The sequence below is a fragment of the Myotis nattereri genome (assembly GCF_964212035.1).
Source record: "Myotis nattereri genome assembly, chromosome: 2".
NCBI lineage: Eukaryota > Metazoa > Chordata > Mammalia > Chiroptera > Vespertilionidae > Myotis > Myotis nattereri.
The window spans coordinates 190074068-190091764 of NC_138076.1; the positions used below are offsets into that span (position 1 = coordinate 190074068).

At 40.0% G+C, this 17697-nt stretch overlaps 1 protein-coding gene and 1 pseudogene across 2 annotated transcripts in view; one reads left to right on the plus strand and one right to left on the minus strand.

Annotated features, from left to right (window-relative positions):
* Nucleotides 1-17697, plus strand: part of GRIN2B (glutamate ionotropic receptor NMDA type subunit 2B) — a 426215-nt gene that overhangs the window by 344325 nt on the left and 64193 nt on the right. The window lies entirely within an intron of this gene.
* On the minus strand, nucleotides 4094-4480 carry LOC308514343 (small ribosomal subunit protein uS8-like; annotated as a pseudogene). Its single transcript has one exon. The product of its transcript is annotated as a small ribosomal subunit protein uS8-like (transcript).

Here is a 17697-nt window from a genome sequence, read left to right on the forward strand (position 1 = left end):
GTGAGGGCTGGTCAGCAACCCCATGTCTCCTGTAGCATTCCTCTGCTTTTGGGTCACAAAGGGAAAGTACTGGAAACATACACTTTGAGAGCCAGAGGGGAGTACAGGAGGGAGGTAGCAGAGTTGTGCAACCATTTTTGAAGTAATTTTTTAAACAAAATCAGATACTTAGTTCTATGTCTGGCTCAACAAATAGAAATTCTGGGGTAAAGGAACCGTAGGCCTCTATTGCAGAAAAGGGGAAAGATGACCAGTTAATGGTGAGAGACACAACTTGCCACTGTAAATGGATGGAGACATATTTACTTGAAACAATGGATTATTATTCAACTTTACAAATGAAGGAATGTCTGCAATATTCGACGATATGTACAAACCTGGAGGACATATGATAAGGGAAATAAGCCAGTCACAGAAGGACAAACATTGTATGAATCCACGAATATGAGATACTTTAAATAGTCAAATTCATAAATTCAAAATGTGGAATGGTGGTTGCCAGGTGCTAGGGGATAGTGGGAAATGAGCAGTTGCAAATCATTGGGCATAAAGTTTCTGTTGTGCAGGATGAGTAAGTTCCAGAGATCTGCTGTGCAACATGGTACCTATAGTTCACAGTACTGTATTGTGTACTTAAAAATGTGTTAAAAGACTTGATCTCATGTTAAGTATTCTTACCACAATATAATAATTTTTAAAATTTAAAGATTAAAAAGGTTTTAAGAGACAAACTTATTTCAGGTGGTTAATATAGGGTCACACTGTATATTGGAGAAACAGAATAGAAGTTGTCTGTTAACACTGTACAAAGTGCTTCCATTATCATTGCCCTTCCTACTGTCACTGTGACATCCTAGCTCTCAGTCCAAGAAATTGACTTATTACCTCCTGACCTCTCTTTGACAGTTGACATGAGTGACCCCTCTTTTCTTCTGACAGCATCCTCTCTGTTTTGTTTGTCTCTCCTTCCTTTCACCCTTCTTCTCACTCCACCTACGCTTGTTTATTGGTGTGCTCCAGAGTTCCATTCTTGATCTTCTCAAGGACCCACCTACATAGACTTTATAGAACATCCATGCCTAAAAGCGATGATTTCCAAATCTCTACACCCAGATTTTTATCCTGAGCCTTGGACTCAGGTGCCCAACCACCTTCTTAAAATCTTTACTTTTGCCGAAACCGGTTTGGCTCAGTGGATAGATCGTCGGCCTGCGGACTGAAAGGTCCCAGGTTCGATTCCAGTCAAGGGCATGTACCTGGGTTGCGGGCACATCCCCAGTGGGGAGTGTGCAGGAGGCAGCTGGTCGATGTTTCTCTCTCATCGATGTTTCTAACTCTCTATCTCTCTCCTTTCCTCTCTGTAAAAACTCAATAAAATATATTTTAAAAAAAATCTTTACTTTTATGTCCCAAAGATACCACAAGTTCACCAAACTCAAAACTAAACTCCCATCTTCTCCCCTCTCTTTTCAGTGTTCTTCTCTTCTTATATTAACCTTGCCATCACTATCTACCCAGTGTTCCAAGGTAGAAACCTGGGAGTGATTCTCTTTCTCATTTATCTCCTTTATGTACCTACTTATCTTTATTTCCTCTCTTATTGCCTTTGTCATTTATTATGTGAATTACTGCAATTGTCTCCTTTCCCTGACTATGGTCTAGCCCTATTCTAATCTGTCCTTCACACTATCAGAGGGATCCTCCTAGAATATAAAATTATTCATGTCAGTTACCTGACTAAAAATCTGCAATAGCTCTCTAGTGATATCAAGATGAAAACTGAAAAAACACACCAAAGAGCTTTGATTTTTATTTTCTGGCTGAAGACTCCTGCCTTCCTCTTCATTCTCATTTTCTATCATTCCTCAACTTAAACCCAAAGTTCTGTCCATAGGAAACTGTATGGTTCTCTGAATCTACCATATCTTACCACCCTGCACTTATATATATGCTTTTCCCTTTGTCTCTAATGGTCAGCTTTTTGTCTTTCCACCTCTAATCTTTCTACTTGGCTACTCTTAATGATTCTTCAAGGCTCAGTTCAAATGTTGCCAGCTTTGGTGAGCTTTTCCTGTCCTCATTGAATTAGAAACTGAGTATGTGTATTCCTGAACCAACTAACACATACATTCATCCATACACTTGTACATGCTCATTTTTACACATCTCTTTTCTCCTGACTCTGAGTTCCGGAAGAGTAGAAATTGAGTCTTTTACTTACTAGTATATCCTTAGTGTATAATGCAGCCTGGAACATGGTGAAGTTTCAATAAATGTTAAATGAATGAATAAATGAAATCCTAAATTTTCTTATTTAATCCACATCACTTCCCATTGGGTAAACAGTATTCCAATTTTATAGATGAGAAAACCCAGATCTGCAGAGGTTACATAACTTGTTCAGAATCACACAAATATTAAGTCAGAGAGCAACATGGGTTCGTCTGAACATCATGGGGTTTTGGTTGGGCTGGTGGACTAACTTTATCTATTGGTACTCTGAAACAACCTCTGATGTAGAACAGTGCCAAGCATGGTTAGGAAAGTGTTAGGAAGAGTTCATATTAAGAAGTGTAGGGTCAACATGAGGCCAACAGGAAAATCAGCAATAGGTCCTAAAGTCCAATGAAACAGACAGATTTTATGTTGGCCTCTATTTTTGTCCCAGAATTTCTACAAATGCCAGAAAATCAACACTAGTCAAACAATCAGCTAACATTCATTGAACCATCATTATATGCTTGGCTTTGGAGAATATAAAACTAGGATAGCCTTTTTTTTTCTTAATCCTCACCGGAGGATATTTTCTCATTGATTTTTAAAGAGAGTAGAAGAGAGGGGAAGAGACACAAAGAGAGAAACATTAATATGAGAGAGACACATCCATTGGTTGCCTTCCACATATGCTTTGACCAGGGCTAGGGATCAAGTATAAACTGAGCTATGTGCACTTGACCAGAATCGAACCTGGGACCCATCAATCCCTGAGCCAAACTGACTAGGGTAGGATAGCTGTTTCTTGAAGAAGTCTGCATTGGGATATTTTTCTTCCCCCTCTCCTCTAATTTTTATCTTTCTCTCAAAGGAAATTAAACTTCTTCCTAGGTCCCTCTCCCCACTGGGTTTGGGGAAAGATGGAGCTCTATCTATTTACACATGATTGATGACTAATTTTATTGATCATATGCCTCATTTGAATGGAGGTCAGAGTTGCTGTGCTTGTAGCTATTCAGAATACTGTCTGGTTCCTTTTCACATTTCTGGATCCATATTACCTTTCCTTCTTATAAGAAAATCAGGTCTTGTCATTCTTTCTCTTTTCTACCACATGCCATCCTGGCCTGGGGTAGTGCCCCTGCCTTGGGTGCCCAAGGTTGACATAGGATTATTGAGAGATGAAGAATATAAAATGGCTAGGCTTTGGAAAGTCTTGACCACTAATTTAAAGTGATATTTTTCATTTCTATCTTGTTCATAAGGAGATTCCTTGCATTAGTAATCAATTGAAAGAACCTGAAGAGTGTGGAGCATCTATCACAGAGCACAGATTGTGGTGGGTGCTCAGGGAACATCATGAAGGCTTCCTAGAAGTGAATTGCTGGTTATCTAAGAAGTAAAATAGTAATGTGAACAGTTTTTGAATTATGTAGTTCATGCCCATGTGCAAGTGTTCAACTATTAAAGTGAGAAAGGTACTTAGAATATGTATCTTAAACCTCTTACTTTACAAATGAGAAACAGAGGGCCAGAGAGGTTTGAATGATTAGTATAGCTTAGTTGATGGGGAACATGGGGTTCTTCTTCTAGATTATTTTATTAATAGTCTTTTCTGGGGACTTTGTCCCTCAGACAGACAGTGTGATTCCCACTGGTATTCTATCTTGACATACATCAGTATTCCTCAAGAGGGTATGCCATGAAACCCTAGCCTCATGTGATACACTATGAAAAATTGGTTTCTTGCAAGTTAACTTGGGAGATGCTATCTACTATATTATCATCTGGAAGAGTTAAAATGTACATTAGGAAAAAAATAGTGAAAAAATATTTTGCCCATTGAGGCATTTTATTTGCACATATATGTATTATATCCCTAGAAAAAGAATCCCAGTATTTTCCCTCCTGTGTGTTTCCATCTTGCTTCTTCATGGTCCATAATGCCTGCTGAGGTTGTCAGTATAATGAAACCAAACTGACGGGATGCAAGCAGGTTGTCCTGCCATTTTTCTAGATCTTAGAGTTGCACATCAAATCTAGGGCTGATTACTCCACACTTGTTCACAACAATTTTCCCAGCTCTGTGGTCATCAGTAATTTCACATTTACCAATGTGTTCATCACAGTTAGAAACCAGACGATGACTTTGGAGCACAGCCTAATAAGAACCTGGCATTTCCCTCTATTTTCAGCATTGTTGATACTCGAGAGCCTCAGCCAAGACATTTATGTGCACCATTATGGCAGCATGGAAAGATGGCGGAAAGAGGACCTAAAAAATGCTTATAGCAAAGAAAATGGTTTAATTTTTCTGTAGTATTTATTCAAACATGCCATATTTTGTCATGGTTTTTTATTTTTGGGGTTCCCCTCCACTAAGCACCTTGAACCCTATGGAACTGCCTCCGGAAACCATGAGCAATCAGTCCTCAGCACTAGTTGGTCTCTTGTTAAAAGAGGAAGGTAGATAAATGAGAGATTTCAGAGGAAAGCCTTAAGGTAATCAAGGAAAATAAGAGAATCAAAGAAGAGCCAGTGATCTTCCCTCTGTTTTCTGTCTTCTCTGCCTGCCTTCCTACCTTCATTCCTTCCTTCAAAAAATAACCTTTGAGTGTTCACTATCTATGGACCACATACATGCTTCACATATATCATCTTACTTGTTTTTAACAGCTATCTGGAAGGCCCAAATGAGGAAACTGAGCTCAGATATAGTAGGTAACTTGCCCAAGATAAAACAAGGAAATTAGTGGCAGAGTCCAGATTCAAACCAGTGTTTGATTAAAGCTAGCATTTTTGACTCTGGTGCTATAGTCCCCAGGTTATTTCTTCTTATCCCTTTCCTTGTTCCTTCTCTTCCTTGCAGTGCCAACCAGGTATAAACATTAAAACCAATATCCTAATAAGTTAAAGGAGATACTGGACTCTAAAGGAGATGCAACAAGGCTTCTACATCTCCTGTGCCTCTTAGGTATTTAATTTGGCATGTAATTTAGTTTTCTTTAACTAGATCACAGGGTCTAGTTATCTGTATTCTTAAGTACTCATTCCACACTGTCTATACATGCCTTTTACTTGAAGGTGAAGATGATTAAGTGGAAAACTGTTCATTGATCTCATACCCCTTTTCCACTGGACCCTGCCTGTTATCATAGGAGGTAACTGCAATGATGTCTTTCATCAAAGGAAAAGCAGTAGGAGGGATTTGAAATTCTAGAAATTCTTAGAGCAAACAACAGTCTTTCTCTTTGGCCTTTTCCACCTGTCGCCTGGTCTTCTCCAAATGTCTGGGAGGCGGTTTAGTTATTGATGTGCATGCTTCTCTGTCTTAGAGGATTATAGACTCTGGGAGGCTGTGGACTACATCTCACCTGTTTTCCTCCTAGCTCTTAGCCCTGGGCCTGGCATGGAATAGGGTCACAACTGTTTGTTGAATTCTTTCTGAAGCTGTGCTTTAGAAATTGAGAATTATGATGGACTCGGTAGAGCTAAGGTTTATACTACTTCCTAGATATGCTGCCATGTAAAGTGGCATGTCAAAATTTTGACACGCCTAGTTTATTACTGTTCCAGTAATTTAACTGAGGCGCATATGAAGTAACAGTCCAACTCTGCCTGACAGCTGACAAGCCTAACCAGAGAAATTTCAGCCTCTATAAGCCACATCAAACATAAGCCCCTAAGATACCCTTAACTTTTCAAGCTCAAAGTCAGTGTTCTTTCACCCAACCCAAACCAATTGTATTGAAGCAAAGCTGCAGAATTAATTGTTGCCCAGGATCAACTCAAAGTATGGAGCCATATAAATCAGTTTCGGGCTTCTGCCTCTGGGTATTCCTGGTGGGAGGCTTATTATATCCTCAGAACTTTATCCTAGGTGGTGCAGTTCTGTTTTGAAGGACATTCACTTAATATCCCTTTTGTGTTGGTGAGAACCTCTCTCCAACATGGCTCCCTCCATTCTACTCTGCCTTTTACCTGTCCTCCCTCCCCTCTTTCAGGGTCAGGAGTGGGCAGCCTTCTTCAACAGGATGGCCATGGAGGGGGTGAGGAACACATGACTTGAGTTCTTCAATTTTTAACTTCAAGACCATGTACAGTATAGGTTCATAACTGCCAGAAGTCATAGTGTGACCCATACCTGGTAATATGTCATCAATAATGTCAGGTAATAAGAAGGGAAATGTGGAAAGGCAACATAATGTATTGGAGAGCATTTGACCTTTGTGCTTTAAAGAGACCTAAGTTTACACATACGTCCTTTTGCTTATGGGTTATGGGACCTTGAACAAAGTCACTTAAGTTCTCCAAAGCTTGCTTTCCCCTTCCATGAAATATAGATAACAGTTGTATAAGTTTTCTATTGCTACATAACTAATTTTCACAAACCTGGTGGCTTTAGCAGTGCACATTTATTCCCTCACAGTTTCTGGGGTTCAGGATTCAGGCATGTCTTTAACTGGGTGTTCTACCCAGGGTCTTACAAGGTTGCAGTGAAAGGGTCAGTCATGCTGTGTTCTCATGGGTGAGGAAGACTTTCACTTCCAAGCTTATTCTGTTTTGTTGGCAGAATTCACTTGTTGGTAGCTATTTGACTTCTTACTGGGTGTTGGCTAGCGGCCACATTGAACTCTTGGCCATGTGGCCCTTTCCATATGCAGTGGACAATATGGCTGTTTGCTTCTTCAAGGCCCAAAAGATAATTTCTCCCTCCAGTATCTTAAGAAATTTTATAAAATAGCATAATCATATGAGTGATAATCACATCACCTTTGCTATTAGCATTACCTAATCTAAGGAGTGGCATTCTGTCATCTTTGCCATATTCTATTTGTTAGAAATAAGTCACAAGGTTAGGAGATTGTACAAGGTAGTAGTAACTCAGTGGGGGTCACTGTAGGGCTTATTCACCATAAGAATGTCTACCATGTTCAGTTACAGGAGGATTCCAGAAGATAATCTATGTAAAACATATAACAAATATGAGTTTCTTTCTTCCTATCTGGAAGAGACACTAAGGCAGGTGTTCTGAGAATATTAAAGGAGACAAAATCAATGGCTAGAGTTGGAGGAAGACAAATGCGTAATAAAGGAACAACTCAGGAAGGAGAGGGTAGATGGTTCAGTTCATGAGCATGTCATTAGAAACATTACATATATCTCTTCGGATCCTTTTTTTTTTTTTTTTGTAATTTCAGGAAGAGGAACTTCTGATCATTAACCTCCTATGATTTACTCTGTGTCAGGTTCTTGTTTTTGCTCCATGTAGCAGCTATTGCAAACTGTTCCCTTGTTTATTAGTGAGCATTGTCTGGGGAGTTTAAAAAGAAAAAAAAAAAAGCTTTCAGTGTCTTAATTTGTTAAAAAAATTTCTGAGATGAAATGATGCTTTTGAGTTTCTTCTAATCATTTGTTTCAAATATATGTCTTTCTTTTTACTCTTCCCCAGATTTCTCAACTAGCTTTTCAGATTCTGCCCTTTTTTTCCTCCTGCTGTTTAAACATTTATTTGTGTAGATCTTGCCTTGCAGGAAAATTCAAGTGAATAAGAGAAATCCATGAATTGGAGGATAGAGATGTTAAGGAAGTTCAGGGAAGGGAGCTATTTGACATCATTCCTCCTACCTGGAGGCCTAATTCAATATCAAGTGGGAAAGAAAATGAAAAATTAAGACTTGGGGGTGGAAGCGAAGGAGGAGAGACAAGAGAAGCAAGAGAAGGAGGAGGAAATTATTTATTTTTGTGCAAAATTATGATTATTTTCCAGACTTAGAGCCAAGTATCTTTAGAAAATAGGCTTTATATATTTCTTAAGGAAAATTATTTACATATCCCCGTGTAAGAAAATTTAGAACTACTTTTGTCTCTAAGGACAGTGTTGATGGTCCTTAATTATTGAAAAAAGAGATGGTCCTTCATTGTGTGACTAGGCACTTTAGTTGATTGTTGATATCATTGATAGTATTTTCTTTTATAGCATATGCTATACTGAGTTTGAACAATAAGTTAGTTGGCCAGGGGTGCATGCTACATGGAAAGAGCTCAGAACTCTGTGCCCAGAAACCCAAATTCAAGCTCCAACTCTGCCACAAGCGAGCTCTGTGACCCTGGGCAGTTACTAAACCAGTCTGGACCTCTATTTCCTCATTTTTGGGGGGATTCTGAAATAGATTATTGGTCGTTAGTGTTATCACAAGGGAATGACATGCATCAGAGCACCTTGCACATAGCTACCATTCAAATATGTGAGAATACATGGAGAAGGATTACATAAGCAAATGAATATGTATTTTTGGCAAATAAATTCTAGACAGTGTGCAGAGCTAGTCTAACTGTCACTTCTTAAATGTGTTCAAAGTTATAATATTAAATATAAGTATCATGGGAAAAGCTTATAATAGAGAGTGCATATAGTAATTTGCTACTGAGAATAATTAGGTTCTTAATCGAGAGAATCACAGACTCTCAGATCTGGAAGGCACATTTGTGGTCATCTTATTAGACCCCTAATTTACTAAGGTCTCAGCTCATGGAGATTAGGTGAGTCACCCAAGGACATACACTGACTGGCAGAGATGGAACTAAAAGCCAGGGCCCTACTCTCCCCACCCAGTGCCCTCTCAGTGGGGCATAGTGTGCATATGAGTGATTCCCAGGGAAGAAAGGTGAAAATAGTTACTGATTCTTACATTCCAACTAGTGAGATTTTATTTTAAAAGAAAGAATGTTACATTGTTGAGCAATGAAGTTATTTAATTTTATTTGTATGGAACTACAACCTTGAATTGCCAAAAATGTCACAAATTCTACCTGGATGATTCCAGATTCTGAAGAGAGAGGCATATATTTTCAAAACTGAACTTTGTTAAAAACACATACATTTCTTTTGACAAGTAAACACATAAAAATGGTGTTGCACAGGGCTCAGTTCTGGATTCACTTCTTGTTGAGATTGTCATCAATGACTAGGATGGCACAACAGCATACTCATTAAGTTCATAGACGAGACTGAATTTAAAGTGGAGGCTAAAGCCTTGGGGGATGCAGTTAGAATTGGAAATGACCTCAACAAATTGGACAAGTAATCAGAAACCAACAGGATGAAGTTCAGTAAAGACAAGGGCAATAGGAAGTCGAAAACTCAAATAAAATAAAGACAAAAAAAGTCTGAGACATGGAAATGGCAGGTCAGGCTGAGAACTACCAAGAGATATGTGGGTTACAGTGGACTTCAAAGCAAACATGAGGCAAGTATATAGCAGAGGATGCAGTTTGCAACAATGCAGGTCAATGTATATATTTGGGGTCTTAAATTTTATGGTAAGGAAAACTACTGGAGTTTTTGTGGAAGGTTTCCCTCTTAAATAGTTTCCTTATAATTGAATTATGTCCACCAAAAACTAATCTGGTATAAGAGATAGTAGTTAATATTGCTCACAATTTTTTTAAAACTTCCAATTAAAACAAACTTCGTAATCTTCTGGCTGTCTGGGTAGGTAACAAGTGAGGTCCTTACCTATTAGGTAGACTCCCTCTCAGTCCACATTTTGTTCCTGGAGGTGCAGGGCAACCTGGCCATTTCTCGACCCTAAGCTCTTCATTCTTAATAGGTGGTTCAGAATGGTCTGGAAGTATGTAATACAGGATGGGGCAAAAGGAGGGTTACAGTTGTCCATATGAAAAATAATACAATAATTAATAAATAATAATATAGGAATAAATGCTGTGTTTCATGTACTCACAACTGTAAACCTGCTTTGGCCACACCTTATCTTGTTGTTGTGACCACTCTTTAAAATCAGCACATCACTGAGATGCTTGAACATTTTGTCTATATCCAAAATGCTGTAATGTCTAATTATTTCCACATAAAGTGGAATGGAGGAGCATAGGCCGTGATGTGAATTCATTCTAATACCATGACATAGTGAGGATACATAAGCTGGATGCTGAGCCAGGACCAAACACAACAGCTGTGAGGAGTAACAGAGAAAAGGTAGGATTAACAATAGCAGGACAATGATTTTTTGATGTTCTACTTCCATATGAAGTCCTGAACTGATTTACACCAGGTTATCTCATTTAATATTCAAACCTAACCATAAATACAATTGACATCTATATTTCATGGATGGGAACACTGAGGGAAGGGACAGGATGGTTAATCATCTAAGGGCACACTAAGTGGAAGAGTCAGTATTGGAACCAGGGTTGGATGACTTCAACTCAATTTGTCTCTAAAATATAAAAGAGGAAGAAAATATGAAGAATAAGAGATGGAGAGTGTAAAGAAAAAAATAACATGGGAAATTTAAGAAGTAAAAGGGAGAGACAGGTGAAAAGACAATATGAGTAGAGTCAGGATAGAAGGAAAGAAAGGAAGGAACAATGACAGGGAGCACTAGGTAAGAAACAGAGGAAATAAAAAAGGCTGCAGTGAAATGAAGGGAAGGAATTGTGAAATCCCAGCAGAGGACACAGTATGCTTCTGACAAGAGTGTTCTGAGTGTTGATCGAGACATCTTTCTTCCAAGACATACTGTACTTTTCCAATCTTCCTGGAATGCTGGGTCTCCTTGAGAATTGCAGAATTCACAGAAATTAAAGAGAACCTGGTGAGTGTCTATTGGATAACAAGAGAATGATTAAAAGGCCAGTAAATGGAGCACACATGGGAACTTTAAAGGAAATGGGAGATTGAACATTGAGAAGTGACCTATTAATGGTCTTCAGGTATGAAAAAGCTATTAACACTGGCTGCTGAAAATGGCAGAATTTACCTGGTAGTAGAATAGACCTCAATGTGTGAACACTGTGACAGCTTTTACTGCCTCTACCACTGCAAAATCTTTTTTATTTTAGTGATCCAAGGCATTAGCTGCAGTAAGGTCTGCTATTGACCGGTTGTCACAGTGTATGAATCAAGAAGCATTGTTACTGAAATTTTGCTGGGACCTTTCGTAGGATAGGCATGATCAGAACCAGACTCTCTTCCCTGGAAAGTACATGGCTTTGGGGAGACAACTGCGTTTCAATTTTGACACTGAAACTTATTGGCTTGATGATCTTGAGCAAGTTACTCAACTTTCCTGAACATTATTCCTTCCTCAGTATAATGGAGAAAATGTAACATCTCACTGTGTGTGTAGACCTTCATCAGGGCGTGGAAGATGGGAGGTATTCCCTAAATGTTATGTTTCATTTCCTTTTTCCTTCCCATGGGGTACAACAAAGGTGAAGAGAATGTCTCATCTTCACCATGGGCTGTCATAAGTACAGGAACCAAGAGTGGTGTAAGAGGGGTAATGTCCTATGTCCAGAAAATTCAGACCCATTTGCATTTCATAGCCAGGAAAGGATGGGGCTTGTGGTAGTAAGGTCACTAGGAGTACAGTTCTCTGAGAGTTGTGACTTGCTAAAAGACCCCTCCATCCACATTTGCCAAGTGGTTCTTCAGCATTAAAGGCTGATATCTGTGCTCTGATTCTTACATTATTAAGACAGACCATTTTGAAATGAGAGTTCAAGTGCCTCCCATAAATGGAGACGGAATTCTACACTCTGGAGATGTGTTTAACTTGCAAATTTAACAAAAGTCCCTTTCTTGTGCATTTGACTGAGAGTCAGACTGAAAACTATGAACTCCAATTTTGACTTTCTTCAGGAGGAACGCATGGCTTTTCTCCAGATGTTACTTTCCCCCAGTTCAGTGCCTGGTTCCCAGTGATTGCCTCTGCTAATAACCTCCTTCTGCCTGCGTGTACTTGTCCATTCACGTCGCTTAGCATACACTTAAGCATGCATATGGACATATCTTGGCCTGGGTTTACTCCTTGCAAAAAAAAAACAAAACCCAAAATTCAGAGTCCTTTAAATATATTACTGTTGTGTCCAGGTATTGTGGGATACCTTGGACTAGTCTCTTAGGAGGTCCTTTTAGTTACCTTGCAAACCATAGTGCAAAAAATAAGGCCAGGGCAAGTGTCCTTGTCTGGGAAGTTACATCTTCTGTATTTAAAGCCATTGGAAATGGGCTTTTGCTTGGTTTATTGAGCAGATCTTATTTGTCGCTTTGTTTTCTTTTATATTATCTTTGGCTCAGGTCAAGGAGTGCAGAACTTTCACCATCTGGGACAGTAGAAATGACAGCAGGTCTTTCTGAAGATTAGAAACCTTCCTTTCCACTTCAGTGGGAAATCTAATCTGTGTTTTTTAAATCCCCTTTGCCAGTCAGACCTGCCCACTTATTTACAGTTCAGCAGCATCATTTTGGCCTAGACTCTTAACCAAGCTCTGTTTGAGATATTGCAACAATTTGTTGATGCAGCATGGGCTTTATTTATTTGGTAAACAAAGTAGAAGGTAAAGGGAAAAGAGTGTAAAAATATTAGGTGGACTGTATGAATAGGCATCTTAACATACACAGCCTCTATGTATAGATCACAGGTCTAATGTCCTGAACACCAAAGAGCACCTTTTCATCAGGGGTCTGTTAACACTTAGGTTATGAAGGATAATGATTTGTTAGCTTAGGTAAGGCCCTGTATCATGATTATGATCATTTTGAGAAAATGCTGACTAAACCATGCATTATTTCTTTGCATTCTTGAAAATGCAAAATATATGGAAATTCTGATATTTCCTTTCACTAGTAGATACCAAAACCTTACTGGAGACAGGGCATCTCATGTAAGAAGACGAACTGATGTCTTTCTTAAGGAAATGTACACAGTGCACAATTAATTTCTCATTTTCCTTTTCTATACTCAGATTTTTCAACGTGTCCAATATGGGCCATGAGTGTTATAACTAAAAATATACAAAGAGGAGCCCTGAGCATAACTATGAGCAGAAATTCTTCCTTCAGGTTTCAATTTAAACATCAGTTGCTCAAGAAAGCCTCCTTGTCCCTCAGTCTACACTAGCTCTTCTTTACCTTGCTCTGCCACCCTGCCTTTCCTTCTTAGCTTTCAGATTATGTAAATTTATTGTTCATTGTCTGTATTTGCTTAATAAAGGCAAGATTATACTATCCAATCCCTTTACTTGCAACATCTTTAAGTATGGATATTTCCCAAAATTTATCTCTAGTCTGGCTCTCTCCCCTGAATTAATGGCCATCTGCTTATTGACATTTCTATTGGGATATCCAATAGGCAATTCAGACTTAGCCTACTTCAAATCAAGCTCTTGATTTTCTCTGCAGGTCTGCTCCCACTCTCCACATTCCCCATTTCAGCCAATATTTACTGAGTGCTTCCTACACCCTGTTCTAAGTGCTTTACACTTATTAACTTCTTTCATCTTCATGAGATAGGTATTACTAATATCCCCACTTCACAACGGATGAAACTGAGATACAGAGAGAACTTGCCTGGGGTCACAGGGCTCATAAGTAGCATATCTGGGCATCCACCTCAGACCGCCTGGCATCCATGTTTGCACTGGCCACAGTCTGTTCACTGCTTTGCACAGGGTCTCAGTAGATGGCACCACCATTCACCCAGTGACTCGGATTCATCTTTGTTTCCTCTTTTTCTCTCCACTCAATATCAAAATCACTAGCAATTCTGTCATCTTTATCCTCCAAATATATCCTGGAAATACCAAATTCATACTTTCCCTATTACTTACCATGATGGACAAAGTACCGTCTCCTCACTCACCTTCTGCATCTACACTTGCTCCCCATAGATCAGTGGTCAGCAAACTGTGGCTTGCGAGCCACATGCGGCTCTTTGGCCCCTTGAGTGTGGCTCTTCCACAAAGTACCGACTGCTGCGCATGGGGCACGAAGTTTCAATCGCACTGTACGTGCACGCCCGCACGTGGTATTTTGTGGAAGAGCCACACTCAAGGGGCCAAAGAGCCGCATGTGGCTCGCGAGCCGCAGTTTGCTGACCACTGCCATAGACGATTCTTCATGTAGCAGCCAAAGTGCTACTTTCAAAACTAACTGTTCATGTCAGTTATTTACTCAAAATCCTGCAATGGCTCCTCCAGCAAACACAACAATTTAAAGCCTTACTATATGACATGTCTCCTCCCTCCCTCTCCAGACTTATCTCCTGCTGTTCTTCTCTCAGATTCCCACCTCCAGCCTTACTAGATGACGTGCTATTCCTTGCACACTCCCAGGAAGGTCCCACAGCAAGATTTTTGCCTTTATAGTATCTTCTGCCTGAAATCTTCCTCCTTCAGATACTCACATGACTCTCCCCTCATTCAAGTCTCTGCTCTCCTGTCCCCTCTTTAGAGAAGACTTCACTGAGCACCCAGAGTAAATCCCATCACACACCTTCTTTTCCCATGTTTAATTTTCATAATAGCAGCTCTCACTAGCTGACATTTTCATATGTATCTTCTTATTCCCTTTCTCCCTCACTAGACTGTAAACTTCTGGAGGGTGGGGCCTGGATTGTTCATCTCTATCCCTGGCACCCAGAAAAGTGCCCTTCTTCTAATGGGTGTATAATAATACTTGTTGAGTAAATAAATGAATGGATTAAAGAACAAACTTGTATTCTAATTACAGGTATCAGTACATGAAAGTTCTTCCTGCACTTACATCTCCACCATAAAATGCCCGAGGTGTAAAACACTTTTTCAAGCATAATGTGTGGAAACTCAAACATATACTCATCTCCTCACTGCATCCAACTGCCTAAATGAAGTAGAATGTCTTGCTTAAAGCAAGCAAATGGCTAGATTCAGGCACCAAGTTAGAGATCCCAGCTTCACGTATTTGCTTATCCTTCTGTGCTCACACTCAACTTCTTGATTACTACCTATGTCTGTTGTTTCCAACAGACACCGAGTGTCTGTTGATCCCAATTAGAAAGTTATCTTTGTGGAAAAGCAGCAGGGGGTTGTAAGTCCAGATGTGTGATGCTTTTCCATCTTCCTCTGCTCCTCCCTGAACTAATAAAATGTCTGGGAAAGTGCTGGAAGGGTAGTGAAATGGAGAAATGAGATAGGTGACTATTCTTCACCCAGAGGGAGCTCTTAAAGAGGGTCTTTTGAGTCCCCTTCTTTATAGAAGAAGAGGAAAAAATGCAAATGGCTCTTTCCATTTCCAGTCCCTCTTTAGTACTCCTGACTTTGTTTCACCATCCTGCTCTTCTTAATGTGAAGAGGAATCTCCCCATAGTCCTCTACATCCTATAGTTCTTTTAAACCTTCTGTTAGTAGTAACATCCCATCAGATCCCCGAACAAGTATTCACACTAAGTAAAACAGTTGGTGTCCTACCTTACTGGATCCTCCCTTGGTCCAGGCAGCAGAACAAAATTGATCACTTCCTGATAAGTGGTTTTCATGCATTGGTATTAATCAGTGATATTGGCTAAAAGGTGGGACTTAAAGAGACCAAAGGAGCATCATTTGAAGGCTCCTCTTTTGCTGAATTTTTCCAGAACCTCCCAATAACACTCATGTCTGGAGTGGGCTATACTGTGTAGTATTCCACTGAACTCAAGGAAAAATCAAGGAGTATATAAGTATAGGTAGTAGGATTCTCAGAAATTACATAATACATGATAATGGGAAACAATGAAACAAAATAACTGACTTTCCCCTGGGCCTCACATACCCTCCCTAACTATGCCTAGTATGACAGGGACTGTAGCTTTTTACCCAAACGTGTTTGCTTTTCTTCCTAAGTATATAGCTGGACTCTATTCTCCAGCTTCTCTTCAGTTGGGCATGGCCAATACAATGTGATGGGTGTCATTTGCAGGCCTGGCCCATAAAACCCCACACACAAGCTCAATGACACTCCTTTTGTGTCTGGGTAGCTGGAATGGAGACACCTCCTTGGAGACCAATTCTCCAGTGACCTGGGTCCCAAATAATTGCATGGAGGAGGCTGCCCTGCCAATCTCATGCAGTTTCTTGAACTAGAAATGAAATTCTGTTGTGTTGGAATTATAATACATTTTACAGCAGGTACCCTGTCATATTAATACACCAGAAGTTATAAGTTGTTTTCAAGTATGTGTATTTATTTTTATCCATTTGATTATAAGCATCTTGAAACCATAATCTGTGTTACTGCCTTCTGTAGCCCCCGCAGGCCTCACTCAGAGTCCAGCACAGGACACATAGTAGTTACTGGTCAGAGAATTTATTTCTACCTTCTATTCCAGGGTGAGTTAAAAGATGAGTTAGGAACATAGCCAAATCATACTTGGGTTTTTCGTTTTGCTTTTAAATCCATCTTGAGTATGAAGAATTCCTTATGTATGTGTAGCAGCTCAGAACTGACATGGTCAGCAAAGTGTGATATGAATTTTTTGTTATCTATAAATGTATTATCTGCTGTGACCCACTCTTCCATCCTTTTGGCACAGTCCTCTAGTCAACAGCTGTGTGGTAGGCACTGAGAAGGGCCCAGAGCCAAGTGAGAATGAGAAACAGGTGGGGGTGGGTTTGGGGGTGGGTGCTTGTGTCACTGCCTGGGTATGAGTAGTGAATACATTCTGCAAACAAAATGTTATCTGTTTTACTATTCTATGCATCTTTCTTATTATCTGAGGCATAACCAAGACTTGATGGTAGAAATAGTTAAGTTAATACCAGGCAGGGTACCGAATAAACCCCCATCATAGGAAAAACCTGGAACTTTTTCAAAGCAGGCACTTATCTGTTTGGCACCAGATCCCTTTAAGGGAACAAAGACAATTTATTTCCACCAGCTAGCTGTAGGTCAGGCAGGTGACACATGGTAAATACGAAAATCCTCATTATAGATGGTTTTTACCCTGTGGTCCTTGATTACTCCAGAAAACCCTGCCAGCCTTCACCCTCAGAATCAGGGGCCAGTGTCCTCATGAAGCTCCTACTGCCATGACCTCCCACTCTGCTCCCTGTCTCTGAAGGCCCACCGTTGAAAAATGGTGGTCTGAACCAGTGCTTCTCAAGCTTTGGCATATACCAGGCTTGTTAAACCCAGATTTCTGGGTTCCACCCCCACAGTTGCTGATTCAGTAAGTCTGGAGTGAAGCCTGAGAATTTGCATTTCTTACAAGTTTCCCAGGGATGCTGCTGGTGGTAGTCTTAGGATCACACTATGAGCACCCCTGGTCAAAACCCCTTCAGCCTCACTCCACTTTGATGGAGGAGTCTACCAGCATGCACAAGTGTGAAGCCTGGCAAGGCAAAGGATCCTGCAGTGAGATCCCTTACCCATACAGCCAGCTTGCAGCTGCGAATGAAGAGTAGATTTGCTCAGGGCCATTCAGTGAAATGCCACCTAACATCATTGTCCCACACTCTGTCTTGTGTGTCACCAAATCTGTTCCCTCATTTTCCCATTAGTAAAATGTAAAATGAAGAGATGGGTCTGAATGGTCCTCAATCCTGCTGTCCATTAGAATCACCAAATAAATCCCTATATTTTGTGGTTTATACTACATCCTGCTTAGGAATGCCAACATAACTAGTCTGGCCCAGGGCCCAGGAATGAACATTCTAGTTGCT